Source organism: Geotrypetes seraphini, chromosome 3 (assembly GCF_902459505.1).
Source record: "Geotrypetes seraphini chromosome 3, aGeoSer1.1, whole genome shotgun sequence".
In the NCBI taxonomy this organism is placed as follows: Eukaryota; Metazoa; Chordata; class Amphibia; order Gymnophiona; family Dermophiidae; genus Geotrypetes; species Geotrypetes seraphini.
Window position 1 is genome coordinate 239,093,228 of NC_047086.1, and position 19,653 is coordinate 239,112,880.

The 19,653-nt window shown below is 45.0% G+C and overlaps 1 protein-coding gene across 3 annotated transcripts in view; it reads left to right on the forward strand.

The window, feature by feature from the left end:
* The first annotated feature begins 922 nt into the window (after positions 1 to 922).
* The window catches only part of STX7 (syntaxin 7), a 145,863-nt gene continuing 127,132 nt past the window's right edge, over positions 923 to 19,653 (forward strand). The window contains exon 1 of one of the 3 annotated variants that reach the window (XM_033937289.1): positions 923 to 1,061. The gene's annotated coding sequence lies outside the window, so the exon portion shown is untranslated. Of the gene's footprint in view, positions 1,062 to 1,323; positions 1,346 to 19,653 lie in introns of those variants that run through there. The other 2 variants (XM_033937290.1, XM_033937292.1) reach the window with 2 other exon arrangements.

The following is a 19,653-nucleotide window of genomic DNA, read 5'->3' on the forward strand; positions in this document are numbered from 1 at the left end:
ATCAGTACTGCCACACAGTGTTGCAAGTTATCTCTTATCACCTTTTACGAAGGTGCGCTAGGGTTTTTAGCGCACGCACAAAATTACCGTAAAAAGGAGGCGGTAGTGGCTAGTGCACTCTGGAATTTAATGCGCGCTATTGCGTGTGTTAAGGCTCTAGCACACCTTTGTAAAAGAAGCCCTTAATCTTCTCTAATCAAGGGATCCGCCCTGCCAATGTGCTCTTGTCTGCGCGATGTTGATGGCCTTCATTGGTTATGCTTTAAACCTTTTTACGCACTCATAAACCTTTCGCTGATTCATGGTGCTATGTCCATACTGAGTCAATATCTGACAGTGAGTTTCTACAAGTTTCACTATTTTCTGAAGATGAAAGGGTGGGCTACAACCTTCAAGTTGAAACTTAACACTGGCAAAATAGATCTGCTGCTGTTTTGGACTCCTTATGTCAAGAAGTTTGAAGAGCTTTTAATTTTGGGAAGGACTTTTATGTTAAGTGCTTGTTTTTATTGTGTTTTTCCTGAATGTTTTGTATTTGTATTTTGGTCTTTTGTACACCATTATGGACTTAGGATATGTGCAGTGTATAAATAAACATTTGTATGAAGCATTTGTTTGATAAATTAGAGGAGATTCCAAGGCACATGCTTGGGCTATTTTTTTTTTTTGGCTACTCAGCGGTCGTTGGGCTACTTTTTGCCATGAGTTTAGCTGGAAAATTTTTGCCAATGGCATAAGGGAGGAGACGGTACTGGGACATCTCGGGAAAACCCTAGGAGTGTAGATAGTCGCAGAAAGGCTAGGACCCCGCAGGAATTAGTTCTATCCGTGCGAGATTTCTGCAAACTCAGCACGTCCTGAAGCTGGCTCCGAGCTTTCCCTTCCCTAGCGTTCTACTCTCCTCAGTTTCTTTTTCGCTAGTTTCTTTCTCGCCCTCTTTTGACGCAACTTCCTGCTTCCGGCGAGGCGGGGCGCATTCCGGCGCCAGAGAAGTTGTGTCAGAGGGGCCGGGCGGGGCAGCGTTGAAGGAAAGCTACGGGACTGGTGGCAGGTGAGCTCAGGTATGAGTTTGATGGTGGGAGGAGAGGGGAAGGGGTTTCAGGGGGAGGGGTCGGATCGCGAACAGAGAGCGAGAGGTGACAGAACACGGGAAGGGGGAGTTCCCGGTTTCCGAATACTTTTGAAGAGAGCTGCTGGGCTTGTCAGTATGAGCGCAGCCGAATGCCTGTGACTTGGATCTCTGCCCTTTAAAAAAAAAAAATAAAAATCTAGCATCCTATTGTAACGATGCATGCTCTGTTGCTCTAATGTCTGTTTCCTGGGTGGAGTCGGCACAGAATTTATGGTTTGTCAGCTGCTAGTCGCGTGAGATTTGTCTCGGAACTGTTATTTGTGTGGCCGGCTCAAGGAATTGGGGCGTCCCGAGCCGACTTTTTCCCCTTCTCCACATGCTGGTGATATAGGGTGCTAAAAATCCTGAATCCCAGTCTGGCATCTTTTTCTCACCTGCATGCAGAGTGGATGGAAGGGGTGGGGGTGGGGGGAGAGATGACTTTGATTTTGGTGCTTTTTCACTGGTACACTCGCCTGGTCTGTAGACGGAACTGGCTTTGTCTGTGTTGATGATCAAAATACATTTAAATTTGACTCCCCCCCCCCCCCTTTAGGACAAAGCAGTACTTAGGGTTCCTTTTACGAAGCCGTGTTAGCGGCTTTTAATCACGCGCTAACCTCTGCGCTACCCGGAAGACTACCGCCTGCTCAAGAGGAGGCAATAGCGGCTAGCGCGGCCGGCAGTTTAGCGTGCGCTATTACGTGCTTTAAACCCCTAACGCGCCTTCGTAAAAGGAGCCCTTAGTGCTAAATTCACTAACCTGCCCGACTGCGTTCAATCCGTGGCAGGCCGACCAATTCACGTCCATATTCAAATGGGGGCGATCGGAGGAATGCCCTCCACCGATGACACAGATCGCTGCGCAGACCATCTTTTTTGCCTGTCGATGGTCTGTGCATGCTCTCTTCATGCAAGGAAGACATTTATGAAGTGGAGTCAACTGCAGCAGGGAACGCATTTGCAAGTGGCCAGGGGAATTTATAAAAAAAAAAAAAAGTGGATGACCGGCAACTGCTTTTTAAGAAATCACTCTGCACTTGGCCGCATTTATTGCATCTCCCCCTTCTCTGCAAAAAAAATATCCATAAGTATATAAAAAGCCAGACATTACTCCGAGCAACCTGCATGAAGCAAGAGCCCATCTGGGAACTGCAAGTACTTTGCGCAAAGGACTCTTCTGCCAGACTGTAGACCAGTGGTCTCAAACTCAAACCCTTTGCAGGGCCACATTTTGGATTTGTAGATACTTGGAGGGCCTCAGAAAAAATAGTTACTGTCTTATTAAAGAAATGACAATTTTGCATGAGGTAAAACTCTTTATAGTTTATAAAGCTTTCCTTTTGACTAAGTCTTATAATAATACTGTATTGTCATTTATAGCAAAAGAGACATATGATCAAGAAACTGTTTTATTTTACTTTTGTGATTATGATGAACATACCGAGGGCCTCAAAATAGTACCTGGCGGGCCGCATGTGGTCCCTAGGCCACAAGTTTGAGACCACTGCTGTAGACGCTTTAGACTTTCACAGGGTTCAACCTCTGCATTCATCATCATGGCATTTTGCAGGAAGGGAGGGGGGGACAATCAGAAAAGAAGCCTCAGCCAGAACACGTGAATCCTAGGCCCGACTCTCCTGCTTTCTGCCATCTTCCCTGCAGTGCGAACCCACGGGTTTAAAGCGGGAATGCACTGCAGCGTGTTCTGGAATGGCAGAGAGCAGGGGAAATTTCGATTTAAGGGCTGCGGGGCTGAGATTTCAAGGCGGCATGGAGCAGGAGAGTAGGCAGGGACATGAGTAGTCGCTTATTTTTGAATCAGCCAGCCCAATCAGCATTCCTTTTTATTTTTAGTGAATTGCTGCCTTCCTGTTTTGCATGGCGTTTTCCCTCATTTGCATGGGTGGATGGGATTGGGAGGCAGGTTAATGAATCGGGTCGGGGTTGCAAACCGGTCGGGACTTGATCGGTCAGCTTAGTGAATCTAGCCCTTAGTTTCTCAAATGTGGGTAACATTATAAGACTGAGCTCTGATGCAGGTGCTATCCAGCATTCTATTACTTTAAGGTGCCTTTGGCTGTGTCCCATTGCACATGCATGAGCGCCTTCCTACTCGGCATGAGTGTTCAGGACCAGCAGTTTTTAGATTTCTGTTGAGTAGAGAGGTTGTAATTGTGAGCTCTCTTCAACACAGCTATTTGGCAATATTTCTTCAGTGCCTTCACTGCTGGTTTTTTTTTTTTTATATTCTGTTTTTTTCCATGCCCCTCCCCCACTTATTTCCTTAGAGTTTACAGCAAGTTTGTTTTCTTTGTTTTTGCCAGTTCCCTTCCTGGGGCCTCCTTAGGCCTGGGCTCTGTTTGAGTTGCTTTCCCTCACTGTAAGACTTTTTCTTTCCTCACAATTGAGCTATTTGATTTCACTTCAGTTGTTTCTCCCATCATGTCTAAAAAGCTCACTAGTGGTGGTGCACTCCGTGTAACGCCATATTGGGACCTGACCAATATGAGACAGTGTGTCTCATGTCTAAGTCCTGACCATGTGGCCTCTGATTTTTTTTTCTATTTGAAAATACAGAAAGAACTTAGAAAAGTTGTCTGACCCAGCAGGAGAAACTTTTTAGTAAGTTTACATCAGCATCGGAGACATCATGTGTCGTTGTTGAGCCCTGGGCCTGGTCTGCATTGGACTTAACACATAGGACACACTTGGATTCAATGTCACTCTTTAGCACCGAGGGAGTCAGATGCTATACATTGGGGGAAGGTGAAGAAGCATCAGCATAGATCCTTCTTGAAGCACAATGCCAAAAGCTCTGGGGAATTTATGTTAAAGCAGTAGAGGAGTAGCCTAATGGTTAATATAGTGGCCTGAGAACTGGGGAAGCTGGATTCAATATAGTTCCTTGTGACTTTGGGTAAGTCACTTAACCTCCATCCCATTTAGAAATAAGTACCTGCATATAATGTATGTTTATGATTATTAAAATCTTGATACCCTGATGACTGCTGAAAACAGATCAATATGTAAACTGTTTTGATTGTAGCCACAGAAAGGTGGTATATCAAACCTTTTCCTTACTTAGGTATTTTAGGGTTCAATGCTTTCTTCCCCAAAAATTTCAATCTCTGCAACCAGACTTAGCTCTATACAGTCTTTGGTGGGCATTGTGCTCAAAACTGCAGATATTTTCCCACTGGAGCAAGCCGCAACCATTCACTATGTATACACTAAGCAGACAGAGTGCAGGAAACATCTGGCTTGGGGTACTTGGGGTTCTCTGCTGCATGAATCTGTATACACACTCTCGTGGTTGCTCATCTCAGACTTCATGCCAGCAGTTCAAGAGAAGCTAGTAGACATTCTGTGCTGAGGTAATATCCTCTTTGAGGACAAAGTTGAGGAGGTGGCGGTTCTCATCATAAAGAGGTCAGATACCATCAAGTCCCTCTCGGCCCATTGCTGTGACTTCTTCATCTTAGAGGTTTTCTGGGTGGAGGAGAGGCATAAGGGAACCTACTGAAAGTCTTTGGTTCCCCCTTCTGCCATTAGCAGCAGCCTCAGCCCCAGTGCTCCCGTCCTAAACAGCAATGGACACAAGATTCAGGAGGCTCCTCAGTTGAAGCAGGGATGACCTTTTTACTGGCTCCAAGAGAGCATAGCTGCCCTAAAGGTATCCATCCTGAACAACCTGCTGGTAGTAGGGAGTCTGAACTTTTTCTAAGAAAGCTGGCCCTTTGTAACTTCAGATCAGTGTGTTTTCCAAATAATCTAGGTGAGTTATTCTTCAATTGGCAGAAAGGACCTCCAGTTGCCCACTGAGAATGTTAAAACTCGGCTCTTGGCACCGGGAAGTACTGAATGCAGTCAAATGCGTTCCACCCGGGGAGGAATGGAGGAGATTCTGTTCCAAATACTATTTTATGTCTGAAATGACTAAGGGATTTTGTCCCATCCTAGATGTAAGTGTCCTGAACAAATATCTGGTCAAAGGAGAGTTCAGGATGACATCCTTGAGCACCATCCACTGATTCAGAACAATGATTCGTTATGCTCTCTGGACTTAAAAGATGCCTATAGCCACAGCCTGGTGCTTCGATCCACATGCCTGGCAGGAAAAGGAAATAGTCTGGTGAACAGGCTGAGCTAGTGATGTGGTGTTCATGCTGAGAGACAACTTGTGCAGTTGCTGGATTTTCTGAGATGGGGCACTCTCTCAGTGGATCTTTTCACACCTGATCTCAGTAACAAAGCCCTTCAGTTCTGCTTCAGACTCAAGTTGCAACAAACTAGCATCAAGACGCCTTTCTCATGCATCAGAGGTTGGTCTCCTGTATTTGTATCTTCCTATCCCTCTTATAGAGAAAACTTTACTAAGACTTGAGCAGGCCTAGGGGACCATGATTCTAATCATGACTTACTGGCTGAGACAGATCTGGTTCCCTCCTTTTCTGGAGCTGTTATCCGAAGAGCCATGTTTTGTCCACCCAGCCTTTTCTTTCTTTTACACAAACAGAATAGGGAAGCAATCAGTAAATGCACTTTGTCCAATTGTCTGACAGACTGCCCAGACTGGGCCGATCCTAGAGAATCATGTCACAGCTTACCGTATTGGAGCTATGATCGCACCAGAAGCCCATTTGAGGTCTGTTTGCAGAGCCTTGAGCAGCATATCCAATGTGACAACCAGTTTGGTCAGATAGTCCTGCAGAATTTTTGGGAGTCTCGAATCCAGCTTCATTCTTCTAGGCCTATTTTCTGTTGCAGACTGTACCATCACAACAGTCCTGTTTAGTTTGTTATCGGTTTAGTTTGTTATCTGGTTGGCCTTGCCACTTGCAAGTTGCTATTGACTACTGACTGTAGTTTTCAGTGAACTTGGTAGCTAGGGCTTTCCACATGTAAGAAACTTAAGTCTTGCTTGGCCTCGGAGAATGCAGTTACTCAAAATCCCTTCTCCTAGGAGTTGTATCTTTATGCTTAGGTATTGTACTACAGGTCCCGTGGGCTTGGGTTGGGCGGGAAGGCACTTCCATATGTACAGTGGGATGCTACCAAACGCTTCTTAAATAAATAGAATGCTGGGTAGCATCTGCATTGGGGCTCCTTCTGTCCTTGGAGAACATTTGTTACAGGTGAGTAACTTTGCTTTTTTGCAGTAACCTCATCTAATCTAATGCTTGACTTTATATACCGAATCATCATTCAAGGAAAGCTCGACTCGGTTTACAATAGTTAAGTTAACAAATAAAAACCATAACAAAGTAAGACTAAATTTGAAGAAGTTAATTTTCAAAGTGTTTAGCAAATAAGGTGGTTTTCAAAGATTTGTGAAAAAATTGAAGTGAGCCAGCACTCCTTAAAAGAAGTGGAAGATCGTTCCAAAGTTGGGATAGCTTAAAAATCAAAGATTGAATAAAAGACTTGACTCCTTTTATCCCTTTTTTGGAAGGAAGAGATAATTTAGATTGTTGGTTACCTTTTGCAAAAGAGAATCTATAAGCATTCCAAGATAGAGGGAGGAGAAGAATAAAAATACCATATAGAATTTTAAAAACAACACAGGCAGACTTATATTGAACTCTAAAATAAACCGGGAGCCAGTGAAGACTGAAGCAACGGCGTCACCACATTAGAATAATGTATCTGTACAGAGGCTGCAGTTTAAAGATGTGCTTCAGCTTTTAAGGTGTATATTGAAACCACATCTGTGGGGTCTTTGGATCTAGCGGCAACTTGGGAGGATGTAATGAAATAGTGAAGTTCAGCCTAACCACTTTCAAAGCCAAATACCATTGCATTTGTTCAATATTGTAGTACCAGTAGAAATATTTCTACTGCTTTTGGCACCAGTATTTTGTTGTGTCTTTTGGAGTAAAATGCGTACACTTGTGTCAATGATTTTATTTAATATAAGGAATGCCATTGAAAATTTTTGAACTGCAGACATTTTTATTTAAATGCCTTGGCTTAGCCTTAGACTGATAACTGGGCTCTATATACAAGTGGGCAAGAGCGATTTGAAAATGTATTTCTATTAAATTTAAATAAAAACCTGGAGGTGAATCCTAATGATTTTGACTGGCTGGATTTTATTTTTTACCTTAATGTTAGATTTTCTTCGTTTAGAAAACTTTATCATGAAACATAAAACATCATTTCAATAAAATATTGATTTAACATAGTAACATAATAGATGACGGCAGATAAAGACCTGAATGGTCCATCCAGTCTACCCAACCTGATTCAATTTAAAAAAAAAATTTCTTCTTAGCTGTTTCTGGGCAAGAATCCAAAGTTCTACCCGGTACTGTGCTTGGGTTCCAACTGCTGACATCTCCGTCAAAGCTCACTCCAGCCCATCTGCACCCTCCCAGCCTTTGAAGCCCTCCCCAGCCCATCCTCAACCAAAAGGCCATATACAGACACAGACCGTGCAAGGCTGCCCAGTACTGACCTTAGTTCTTCAATATTTACTATTATTTTCTGATTCTAGATCCTCTGTTCATCCAATGCTTCTTTGAACTCTGTCACCGTTTTCCTCTCCACCACCTCTCTCGGGAACGCATTCCAGGCATCCACCACTCTCTCTGTAAAATAGAATTTCCTTACATTGCTCTTGAGTCTACCACCCCTCAACCTCAAATTATGTCCTCTGGTTTTACCATTTTCCTTTCTCTGGAAAAGATTTTGTTCTATGTTAATACCGTTCAAGTATTTGAATGTCTGAATCATATCTCCCACGTCCCTCCTGTCCTCTAGGGCAGCGATGGCGAACCTGTGGCACGCGGAGGCCTTGCAGCTGGCACGCAGGAAGGTCCGCAATAGAGAGCTGCACGGGACGCCCCCTAGGGTCGCGGGGTTCCTGCGGGGCTGGATGTACTAAGTCGCGCGGCTTTTCTCCCTACCTGCTCTGCTTGCAGCACAGAGCCGAACGGAAGTCTGCCCGACGTCAGCACTGACGTCGGGAAGACTTCCGTTCGGCTCTGTGCTGCAGGCAGGGTAGGTAAGGAGGAGTAGCCTCGCGGCTCGAGTGGCTACCAAGGGAGGGGGCGGTCCGCCCCGCCCCGGGTGCAGCACAGCCGGCCAGGTCCCCTTTTCTGGCGCTAACCCGACCGACTGACAACAGCCCTGGTCCGACAAACCTCCCTGCCCTTAACCGCGAATCTAAATTACCTTCTTACAGCAGCTGTAAGAAGGAAATTTAGATTCGCGGTTAAGGGCAGGGAGGTTTGTCAGACCGGGGCTGTTGTCGGTCTGTCGGTCGGGGAAGCCCCACAAAAGTAAGGGGAACTGGCCGGCTGTGCTGCACCCGGGGCGGGAGAGAAGGAGGGGGGAGAAGGACGCTGAAAGCCTGGGGAAGACAAAGGGGTGGAGAAGGACGCTGAAAGGCCATGGGGAAGACGGGGTGGGGGGGAAGGACACTGAAAACATTTGTGGAAGACAGAAGGGGGAGAAGGACGCTGACAGGACATGGGGAAGACGGGGGGAGAAGGACGCTGAAAGCACATGGGGAAGACAAAGGGGTGGAGAAGGACGCTGAAAGGACATGGGGAAGATGGGGGGGTGGAGAAGGACGCTGACAGGACATGGGGAAGATGGGGGGGAAAAGGACGCTGAAAGGAAATGGGGAAGAGAGAGTGGGGAGAAGACGCTGGCAGTGAAGAAGACAGAGATGCCAGACTATGGGGGGAGCGGAGGGAAGAAGATGGGTGCCAGACCAATTTGGAAGGGGGGAGAAAGGGAGAGGCACAGTAACAGAGCAAATGGAAGACGCAGAAGGAAGAGAGACAGTGGATGGAAGGAACTGAATGAGAGCATGAGGAAAGCAGAAACCAGGCAACAAAGGTAGGAAAAAAATTCTTTCTTTTTTTCTTTTTTTTTGCTTCAGGATAAAGTAGTATATTAGTTGTATTGATAAAAATTTATAAACAAAAGAGGCTCTGGTAGAAACCCGTTTACAAAGTGTGTATTCTTCCCAATTAATATTTCCAAATTAATAAAGTCTTTATCCCAGGACAAGCAGGCAGCATATTCTTGACTGATGGGTGACGGCACCGACGGAGCCCCGGTACGGACAATTTTAGAGTGATTGCACTCTAAGAACTTTAGAAAGTTCTAGCTAGGCCGCACCGCGCGTGCGCCTTCCCGCCCGACAGAGGCGCGCGGTCCCCAGTTTTCTTAATTCCGCGGAGCTAAGAAGACGCGTGTTTCCAACGGCTGTTGGAAGTTTTTTCCTAAACTGTTCACTTGCCTTCCCGCTCGCGCGTATTTTTCTCTTCATTTTATTTCTTTCTTGTTCTTTTACCGTTTGTAAAAAAAAAAAAAAAAAAATTGTTTTATTTTTTTCACTTTTTATTGACTACCCCGGCGGGGCCTGTTGGCACCATCGAAGCCTCCGGCTTCGATTTTGCTACAGCGGTTTTTCCCTTCATGCCCCCGTCACCGGGTTTCAAAAAGTGTCAGCGGTGTGCGCGCCCTATATCTCTCTCCGACCCGCACAAGTGGTGCCTTCAGTATCTGGGTCCGGACCATAGGGCTGACACCTGCACCCGCTGTAGTTCTTTACAAAAAAGAACTTTAAAAAAACCGACAAATTCAACAACGAATTCTGTTCGGCACCGACATGGAAGTTGCACTAGTATCGACATCGGCAACTTCCTCCAAATCGACACCGACTGTCTCGGCACCGACAGATACATCGCCGACGTCGATCCCTGTAGGTAAGCCGGCTAAGAAGCCTTCCCCTACTGTCCTAGGGCCACCAGTCGAGCATGCAGTGAGCCAAGTCCTGCAGACTGAGCGCCGGCCCCGTAAACGCTCCGCTCCCATTGAAGTCACTGCCTCGTCATCGGCATCGACTTCACCCGAGCGTCGAGCGGCACCGAAGGTACCGAGCAAGAAAAGACCGGTACCGGTGCAATCGGGACCTACGTTGGATGAGCGCATTGCCTCTATCCTCCAGGTCCAGCTTAAACAGCAACTACAACAATTGCTCCCGGCTCTGTTGACACCGAATCCTCCAGTGTCGGTACCCAGTGAGCCTTCGGTGCCGACCGTCGATCAACCCCTTTTATTGACATCGACTTTGTCGGCACCGCACAAATCCATGTCCATGCCTATTCTATCAGCGGAGCCGAAACGACGTTCTGCTCCGGACACTTCTGAACCGGTACCGTTCTCTGAGCCCCGTACCGTTCTACACTCCCCTGGTACCGTCTCCAACCGTTCGGGGAAATCGGTACGCAAGACTAAACATGTTGGCACCTCGACTCCACTTTCTCAGGGCCGTCTCCAATCGGTACGGGACCCTGACTTGTGGGATGACTCGGATGATCACCTTGGTACCGAGGAAGATTATTCATCTGAAGAGGAGGATCTATCTGTGCAAGACCCTGCTACTAAGCCAGAGCACTCCTCCTTTACCAAATTTTTAAGGGAAATGTCAGACACCCTTTCAATTCCTTTGGAGTCTGATTCTAAAAAGTCCAAGGCATTCTTAGATGCCTTGGACTTTGATCATCCTCCTAAGGAGTTCTTAAAGTTGCCCCTCCATGATATCTTGAGGGAAACTTTCTATAAGAACTTGGAAACTCCCTTAACCATCCCGGGAGCCCCAAGAAAATTGGAATCTCTTTATAAAGTCATTCCAATTCCAGGATTCGACAAGCAACAACTTCCCCATGAATCCTTGTTGGTGGAATCAACCCTGAAGAAGTCTGTAGGTGCCAGTGTTTACGCCTCTGTTCCTCCTGGCAGAGAAGGAAAGGCCATGGATAAATTTGGAAAGCGCCTTTACCAAAACGCCATGCTGGCCAACCGTTCAGGTAATTACGCATTCCACTTCTCGTTTTACCTGAAGCATCTCATTCAACAGGTGACCTCTTTTCAAAAGTACATTCCGGACCGTAAACTTCCTGCTTTTCAGCAATGTACTTCTAGTCTTTTGCAACTAAGGAAGTTTATGGTCCGTTCCATTTATGATACTTTTGAACTGACGTCACGGGCCACTGCTATTTCTGTAGCAATGAGAAGGTTGGCATGGCTACGGGTCTCAGAACTGGATGTAAACCATCAAGACCGACTGGCCAATGCGCCTTGTCTTGGGGATGAGCTGTTTGGGGAGTCTATGGATACCGCCACACAAAAGCTCTCCGCGCATGAGACTAGGTGGGACACCTTGTTGAAAAACAAGAAGAAACCTCCTCCTCCTCGTCCATTCAGGCAACAACCTTCTTATCAAAGAAGGTTTTCTGCTCGCCCAGCTCAGACTCATCCTCCTCAACCTCGCAGGCAGCGTCAACAGCAGCAACAGGCTCGTCAACAACAACAGCCTGCTGTAAAACCGGCTGTTCAACCTAAGTCTACACAGCCCTTTTGACTCTCTTCTCGAGAACATTGCCAGTCTTCCTCCCTCATGCCTTCAAACTCAGCCCATAGGAGGTCGACTCCAGGTTTTTCTGTCTCGATGGGAAGCAATTACCTCCGACCAGTGGGTACTTGCTATCATCGCTCACGGATATGCCCTGAACTTTCAGACTCCTCCACCGTTAAGTCTACCAAAAGAGTCTGCTTCCAACAAGGCTCAGTCCCTCCTTCTCGGTCAGGAGGTTCAATCCCTCCTCCTTCTCAATGCCATCGAACCAGTTCCTCTAGACCAGCAAGGCCTGGGATTTTATTCCCGGTACTTTCTTGTACCCAAAAAAACCGGAGATCTCAGACCAATATTAGATCTCAGAGATCTCAACAAATGTCTGGTCAAGGAGAAGTTCAAGATGTTATCTCTTGCCACCCTATACCCTCTTCTCTCTCAGGAAGACTGGCTATGTTCCCTCGATCTAAAGGAGGCGTATACTCACATTCCAATTCATCTGATGTCCAGACAATACCTTCGCTTTCTTGTCAACCAACATCATTACCAATACAAGGTGCTACCCTTCGGCTTAGCCTCCTCTCCCAGGGTATTCACCAAATGTCTGATTGTGGTCGCAGCTTATCTCCGCTCCCACAATTTTCAAGTCTTTCCTTATCTGGACGACTGGCTCATCAAGGCTCTTTCTCCTCAGTCCGTTCACATAGCCACCAATCAGACAATTTCCTTCCTTCGACTGTTGGGGTTCGAGATCAATCTACCCAAGTCGCACCTCATTCCAACTCAGCGACTTCAATTCATTGGAGCCATTCTGGATACTGTTCAGATGAGGGCGTTTCTTCCTCCAAACCGCCTTCACACCATCCTTCATCTCTGTCAGCAGGTATTCCAGAAAACTTCCATTTCAGCAAATCAAATGATGGTACTTTTGGGGCACATGGCATCCACAGTGCATGTCACCCCCTTTGCACGTCTCCACCTGCGTACTCCTCAATGGACCCTAGCGACTCAGTGGTCACAAGCGACGGATCCTTGTTCACAACACATATCTGTGACCTCGTCTCTTCGACAGTCGCTTCTTTGGTGGTTGAACTCATCAAATCTATCCAGAGGTCTACTGTTCCATCTACCTCCTCATCAACTAGTCATCACCACAGATTCCTCCCCCTATGCATGGGGAGCTCACTTGAACGAGTTCCAAACTCAGGGGTTTTGGACCACCCAGGAAAAGAAGCACCACATCAATTTCCTGGAACTCAGAGCGATATTTTACGCCCTCAAAGCTTTTCAACATCTCCTCTTTCCTCAGGTTCTTCTCATTTGCACAGACAACCAAGTTGCAATGTATTACATCAACAAACAAGGAGGGACGGGATCCCGTCCTTTATGTCAGGAAGCTCAAAGGATTTGGACATGGGCGACTGCTCGTCACCTATTCCTGAAAGCAGTCTACATCCAAGGGGAGCAGAATTGCTTAGCAGACAATCTCAGCAGAATTCTTCAACCTCACGAATGGACTCTCGACCCCTCGACTCTTCAGTTCATTTTCTCTCAATGGGGCACTCCTCAGGTGGATCTTTTTGCAGCTCCCCACAACCATCAACTGCCCCTGTTTTGCTCCAGACTTTACTCTCCTCACCGTCTGGAACCCGATGCATTTCTTCTGGATTGGACCAATCTCTTCCTTTATGCATTCCCTCCTCTTCCGCTCATGCTGCGCACCTTATTCAAGCTCAAGAGGGAACAAGCCACCATGATCCTCATCGCTCCACGGTGGCCCAGACAGCATTGGTTTTCCCTTCTACTTCAACTCAGTTCCAGGGAACCCATACCTCTTCCTCTGTTTCCTTCTCTACTTACACAGAATCAGCAAACGCTTCTTCATCCCAACTTACAGTCTCTGCACCTGACAGCTTGGTATCTCTCGGGCTGACTGCACCTCATGTTCTCCTTTCTCAGCCTGTCCGTTCTATTATTGATGCCTCCAGGAAACCGTCTACTCTTCAATGTTACCAGCAGAAGTGGTCTCGGTTTTCTTCCTGGTGCCTGTTACATCACCATGATCCCATATCTACAGCAGTGGGATTGGTATTGGACTATCTTTTATCCTTATCTGACTCTGGTCTTAAATCCTCTTCGATAAGGGTCCACCTTAGTGCCATTGCAGCTTTTCATGAGCCGATCCATGGTAAACCCCTCTCAGCTCATCCCCTAGTCTCAAGGTTCATGAAAGGCCTTTTCAATGTAAAACCACCTCTTAAGGCCCCTCCTGTTGTATGGGATCTTAATGTGGTTCTTTCTGCGTTAATGAAGCCTCCTTTCGAGCCTCTGGCCACAACGCATTTTAAATTTCTCACTTGGAAAGTGGTCTTTCTGATAGCTCTCACTTCTGCCAGGAGGGTCAGTGAGCTCCATGCACTGGTGGCTGATCCACCTTTTACTGTTTTTCACCATGATAAGGTTGTCCTTCGTACACATCCAAAATTCCTTCCTAAGGTTGTGTCTGAGTTTCACCTTAATCAATCCATCGTTCTACCTGTTTTTTTCCCTAAGCCTCATTCTAATCCAGGTGAACAGGCTTTGCATACCTTGGATTGTAAACGTGCTCTGGCTTACTATCTTGATCGCACCAAACCTCACAGATCATCTCCTCAACTGTTTTTGTCCTTTGATCCTAACAAGTTGGGTCATCCTGTATCTAAACGCACTCTGTCCAATTGGCTTGCTGCTTGCGTTTCTTTTTGTTATGCTCAGTCGGGCCTGACACTGGAGGGTTCTGTCACGGGCCACAAAATTAGAGCTATGGCAGCATCTGTAGCTTTCCTCCGTTCCACTCCTATTGAGGAAATCTGCAAGGCTGCTACTTGGTCCTCAGTTCATACTTTCACATCTCACTATTGTCTGGATGCATTCTCCAGGCGGGATGGACACTTCGGCCAATCTGTTTTACAAAATTTATTCTCCTAATGGCCAACCTTCCCTCCATCCCTCTTTTTGTTAGCTTGGAGGTCACCCATCAGTCAAGAATATGCTGCCTGCTTGTCCTGGGATAAAGCACAGTTACTTACCGTAACAGGTGTTATCCAGGGACAGCAGGCAGATATTCTTGCGTCCCTCCCACCTCCCCGGGTTGGCTTCTTAGCTGGCTTATCCTAACTGGGGACCGCGCGCCTCTGTCGGGCGGGAAGGCACTCGCGCACGCGCGGTGCGGCCTAGCTAGAACTTTCTAAAGTTCTTAGAGTGCAATCACTCTAAAATTGTCCGTACCGGGGCTCCGTCGGTGCCGTCACCCATCAGTCAAGAATATCTGCCTGCTGTCCCTGGATAACACCTGTTACGGTAAGTAACTGTGCTTTTTGCTTATTTGTAAATGGGTTTCTACCAGAGCCTTTAATTCAGTAGCATAATTAAATGAAATAACTATTTCTGAAGTTTATAGGGACAGGCGGGGACGGAGGGGATTCCTCGCGGGGACGGGCAGGGACGGAGGACATTCCTCGCGGGGACGGGTGGGGACGGAGGGGATTCCTCACGGGGACGGGCGGGGACGGAGGACATTCCTCGCGGGGACGGGTGGGGACGGAGGGGATTCCTCACGGGGACGGAGGACATTCCTCGCGGGGATGGGTGGGGACAGGTGGGAAAAAGTGGTTTCAGTTACTAGCGATGGAGCACCTAGCATGGTGGGGACAACATCAGGATTCATTCAGTTCTTTGCTAAGGAAGCAAAACATCCACTGATTCAATTTCACTACATAATACATCAAGAGGCTCTCTGCGCCAAAGAAAGCAGCAAAAAACTTGACGATGTCCTCAAAGATGTAACAAAAATGGTGAACTTCATCATGGCGCGTGCTCTTAATTTTCAACAATTTCAAGCCCTTCTTGATGAGGTTCAGGCACAATTTAACACTTTACTGATGTACAATAATGTCCGGTGGCTGAGCAGAGGACGAGTGTTAGAGAAATTTGTGGCCTGCTTGGAAGAAGTTAGGCTATTTATGAACGAAAAGGGGGAAGACTATCCTCAATTCACCAACATGGCCTGGCTTACCAACCTCATGTTCTTTACAGATTTTACTAACCACTTTAATGTACTAAACAAAAAATTACAAGGCATGGGAAAAACAGCAGAAAGCATGTTTAGTGACATTAAAGCTTTTGAGAGAATATTGCATGTTTTTGAAAAAGACCTTGAGAGTGGACAGCTAAAATATTTTCCCAACCTAAAAATACATTTGGATAATTCTACAACATTTGTGGACAGTCATAAAAAACACCAGGAAATCCACAAAGCATATTCCACCATTGTAGCCGAAGCAAAGGAGAATTTTAGTAAAAGATTTTCTCAGTTCCGTAAGATGGAGACAACCCTTTCATTTATAACTTCCCCAGAAAAGTCCACATTTGAAGATCTTGATCTTTCCTGCTTACAGTGGTTGGATATTCAAAATTTGGAAATGGAGCTACTGGAATTTCAAGAAAGCTCTATCTGGAAAAGTAAATTCAATGACCTGCGTGCGGCTCTTGAACGTATTGAGTGTGAAAGGGTGACAAATGAAATCAATGCTAGCAGTTCTGAAAATGAAATCCTAAAAGCGTGGAATTCTCTGCCAGACAATTTTAAGTCCATGAAAGCACTTGGGATTGCTCTTCTTACTTTGTTTGGGTCATCCTATGCTTGTGAGCAGCTGTTTTCGGCTTTGAATCATATAAAATCTGATGCTAGAAACAGATTAACGGATGACATGAGTGCTGCATGTGTTGCGAAATTAACGCACTATGAGCCAAGGATTGACAAGTTATCAGCATGCATGCAACAACAAAAATCACATTAATTTTTTTCAGAGCATGCCCGATGCATATGTTTACATGAAGCAGTGTTTTCAGTTTGCAGTTAAGACACTTTCTAAGTTATTTAAATATTATTTAAAGATGTTATTTAAAAAAGGGACTTTACATGGCCCTGTTGTATTCCAATCTGGAATTTCCAATAAAAACGGTTGGTTTAATTGAAAGCTCTTTTGTTTTCTTTACATCATATTATTAGAAATGTAATGATTTAACTATTTTCTAATTTGATTGTAAATTTTACAAAAAAACATGAATAGACTCTTTGGGGATACACACCGAGTCTTGACACAGTTAACAGTTTTAAGAAGTTTATCTTTTTTTTTACTCAGGATACATTTGACATGTTATGTGAATAATACATTTAAAATATATTGTGTAACTGAATCAAATTCTTCCTAAATTCATTAAATTGAATGAAATCATTAAAACATTATAAATTGCCAATAAATTGAAATGAAAACCAAAGGATTGTGAATCAAATTGAGGTAATGGCGGAATAGAAATCCCTAATGTAATGTAATGTAATTCTCTGACAATACAAAGATTCCAACCTTTAAAAATGATGTTACATAGTTCAGGCAACTTTATAAAGAGTTTTTAGGTACTAAAATCTTGTTATTAAGGTTTAATTGACGTGCTGGCACTTTGAGGAAATTCTTTGGTTTTGTGCGGCAGTTTGGGCACTCGGGCTCAAAAAGGTTAGCCATCACTGCTCTAGGGTATACATATTCAGGGCGTTCCCCATGTACACCATCTCTTTCCCTCTCAATCACACACTCAGGCCAAATTGTCCCTTTCTGTTCCCTCCCCTCACTGCCTTCCAGCCTTTGTCCCACCCCCTTCCTCCCTCCCTCGAAGCCAACCCGTGCCAAAGCCTGCTTGCCCCCAAGCCAACCCATGGCCGATTCCTCCTCCCCCCTGGTCCACCGCCGTCCCCGCAACCCACCAGCTTCATTCAATTATCCCCCACCGCAATTCCAGGAAGGGCCAGGTGCGTGTAGTAATTGCATGCCGCCGACGGCCCACAAGCCTTCCCCACGATGTCAATTCTGACAGAGAGAAGTTCCAGGCCAGCCAAGCAGCGATTGACATCAGAATTGACTTTGGTTGGCAGGCTTGTGGGCCGGCGGCATGCAGTCTCTTCATGTGCCTGGCTCTTCCTTGCCCGGAGTTGCGGTAGTGGCGGTGGATAATTGAATTGAGCTGGGGGGTGGAAGGGAGGAATCAGCAGTCAGACCACATATCACCAACAGGTGGCCCGCGTACCCCCTAGGGTACTCGTACTGCAGGTTGAGAAACACTGGTGTAGATCACCTAGAGATAAGAAACCTGGGACTGAATTGGGATTCCTACAGCAACAGGGTAATAATTCCCTTTGAGAATCAGTAGATATTTTCACACTAGGAACAGTGTACAAAAGCTCTATAAAACTGACAAATCAGGAGGCTGTTCTTTGACTAGAGAGAGACAAGCAATTTTAAACTGCTGTCCGTCTCTGCTCCAACTCAGGGTTCTTGGGTTGTTTTTTCTAAAAGAAATTTGCTTTTGAATTGTTTTGAACCAAATTGTTGTAAGTGGCACAGCTGTATGATAATAATAATAACAGTTTATATACCGCAAGACTGTAAAGTTCTATGTGGTTTACAATAGTTAAAAATATAACAAATTGAATAAAACTAAAAAGGTAAAAAGCCAATAACTAAAAAACCCTAAAAAGATCTGATTATTGCATGATAAAATCCTACAAATCAGTGTGCCCAAACTTTGAAGTGCTGACTCAGAACACAGAAGTACACACGGCATTTGCGTTTGGCTCTGCTGGCAATATAGAATTAGGCCTCCCAGAACCAGATGAGTCAGAACTCCCTCTCTGACATCTGAGACAACCAAGCATAAGGTTTCCTTATGAAAGTATGGAATTTGAAGAGAGGCATGAAACTTTTTCAAATTTAGAATAAGCCAGAAGGAACCCCATCTTGGGTACCACAAACAAGATGGAATAGCAGCCTCTTCCTATGTCCTGGCTTGGAACTGGCTCCACTGTTCCTAACTAGAGCAGCCACAGTCAGTTACTAGGCAGCTATTAATCCTTCCCTAATGTTTTTACCCATTTTATGTTACTTTCCTATCACAATTGTAGTTCTACCCTCCTTCCTTAACTCTCCAATATGTGATTATTATGTATCAGTCTAGTTATGTGGGTTTTTTTGCCTTAATTTTTTTTAATGTAAATCGCTTAGAAATTTTTAAAGCTTTTTATCAAATTTTAAATAAAACTTGGACCCCATCATTCATGCTTTGAAGAGGGATCAACAGGGGTACACCATAAAGGCATCTGAAATACAATGGAGTACCTCTGATGAGCCTACTACCTACTACCAGAGGAACATAGTGAGGCCACAACCTATCAGAACCTTTCCAGTGAGAGTTTACAAGTCCTAATCAGGAAACCTTGGAGAAAACTGGGGAAGAAGAGGACCTATCCTTTTCTCTCTGGGCCCCTTGAAAGGGAAATCTCTTTTGCCTCTGAGTCACTAAGACAGAGGAAGCCTTCCTTTTCTACAGATACCAAGTTTCAAGTTTACTGGTTTCTTGATATACTGTCTATCAAATATATCTAAATGGTTTACAATAAAATGCTCTATATAAAACAGAATATTAAATGAATATTAAAAGGGATTCATAAACAATACATAAGTAACTGACATGACACCAGGAGGAAAAGGGTGAAGGGAGAACATAGCAACAATGAAATATTTTTAAAAAGAGAAGGGGGGACTGGCCCAATCCTCAGAAATATACTGTAGGTAAGCCTTGCCTAGATTCTTAACAATCTTTTCCAAGTCCTCTCCAAACAAGTGACTTCGAGCTTACTCAAGAGTGACTTGGAGACCGCATCTCCATCAATGCCATAGACACAGTCATCTTTTTGGCAATCTTTTTATTTAACCTTTTCTTTAGTAAATCAAAATTTTAAAGTGAACACAAAATTAATACAAGCATACCGATACTTATGGGGAATTTAGGAGACATCTAAAAACATATCTGTTTTTGAAGTATTTAGGTAGCTGATTTGTTTATGGAGAGGTGTTACTGAGCCTTGAAGGAGACCTGTGTGATTGCACTACAGCAAAATAAAAAAGTAGCAGATAAAGATCATAGTGAGAGCTAGGGCAAAACAGTTTAGGTAAAGGTGCAGGTAATAATTAGGAATGTATTAAAAATATTTTATTTTAATTTGCTTATAATGTCATTTGAAAGCTGCTTGATGTTAATACAACTTTAATTTAATTCTTTATAGTAAGGGGTGAGG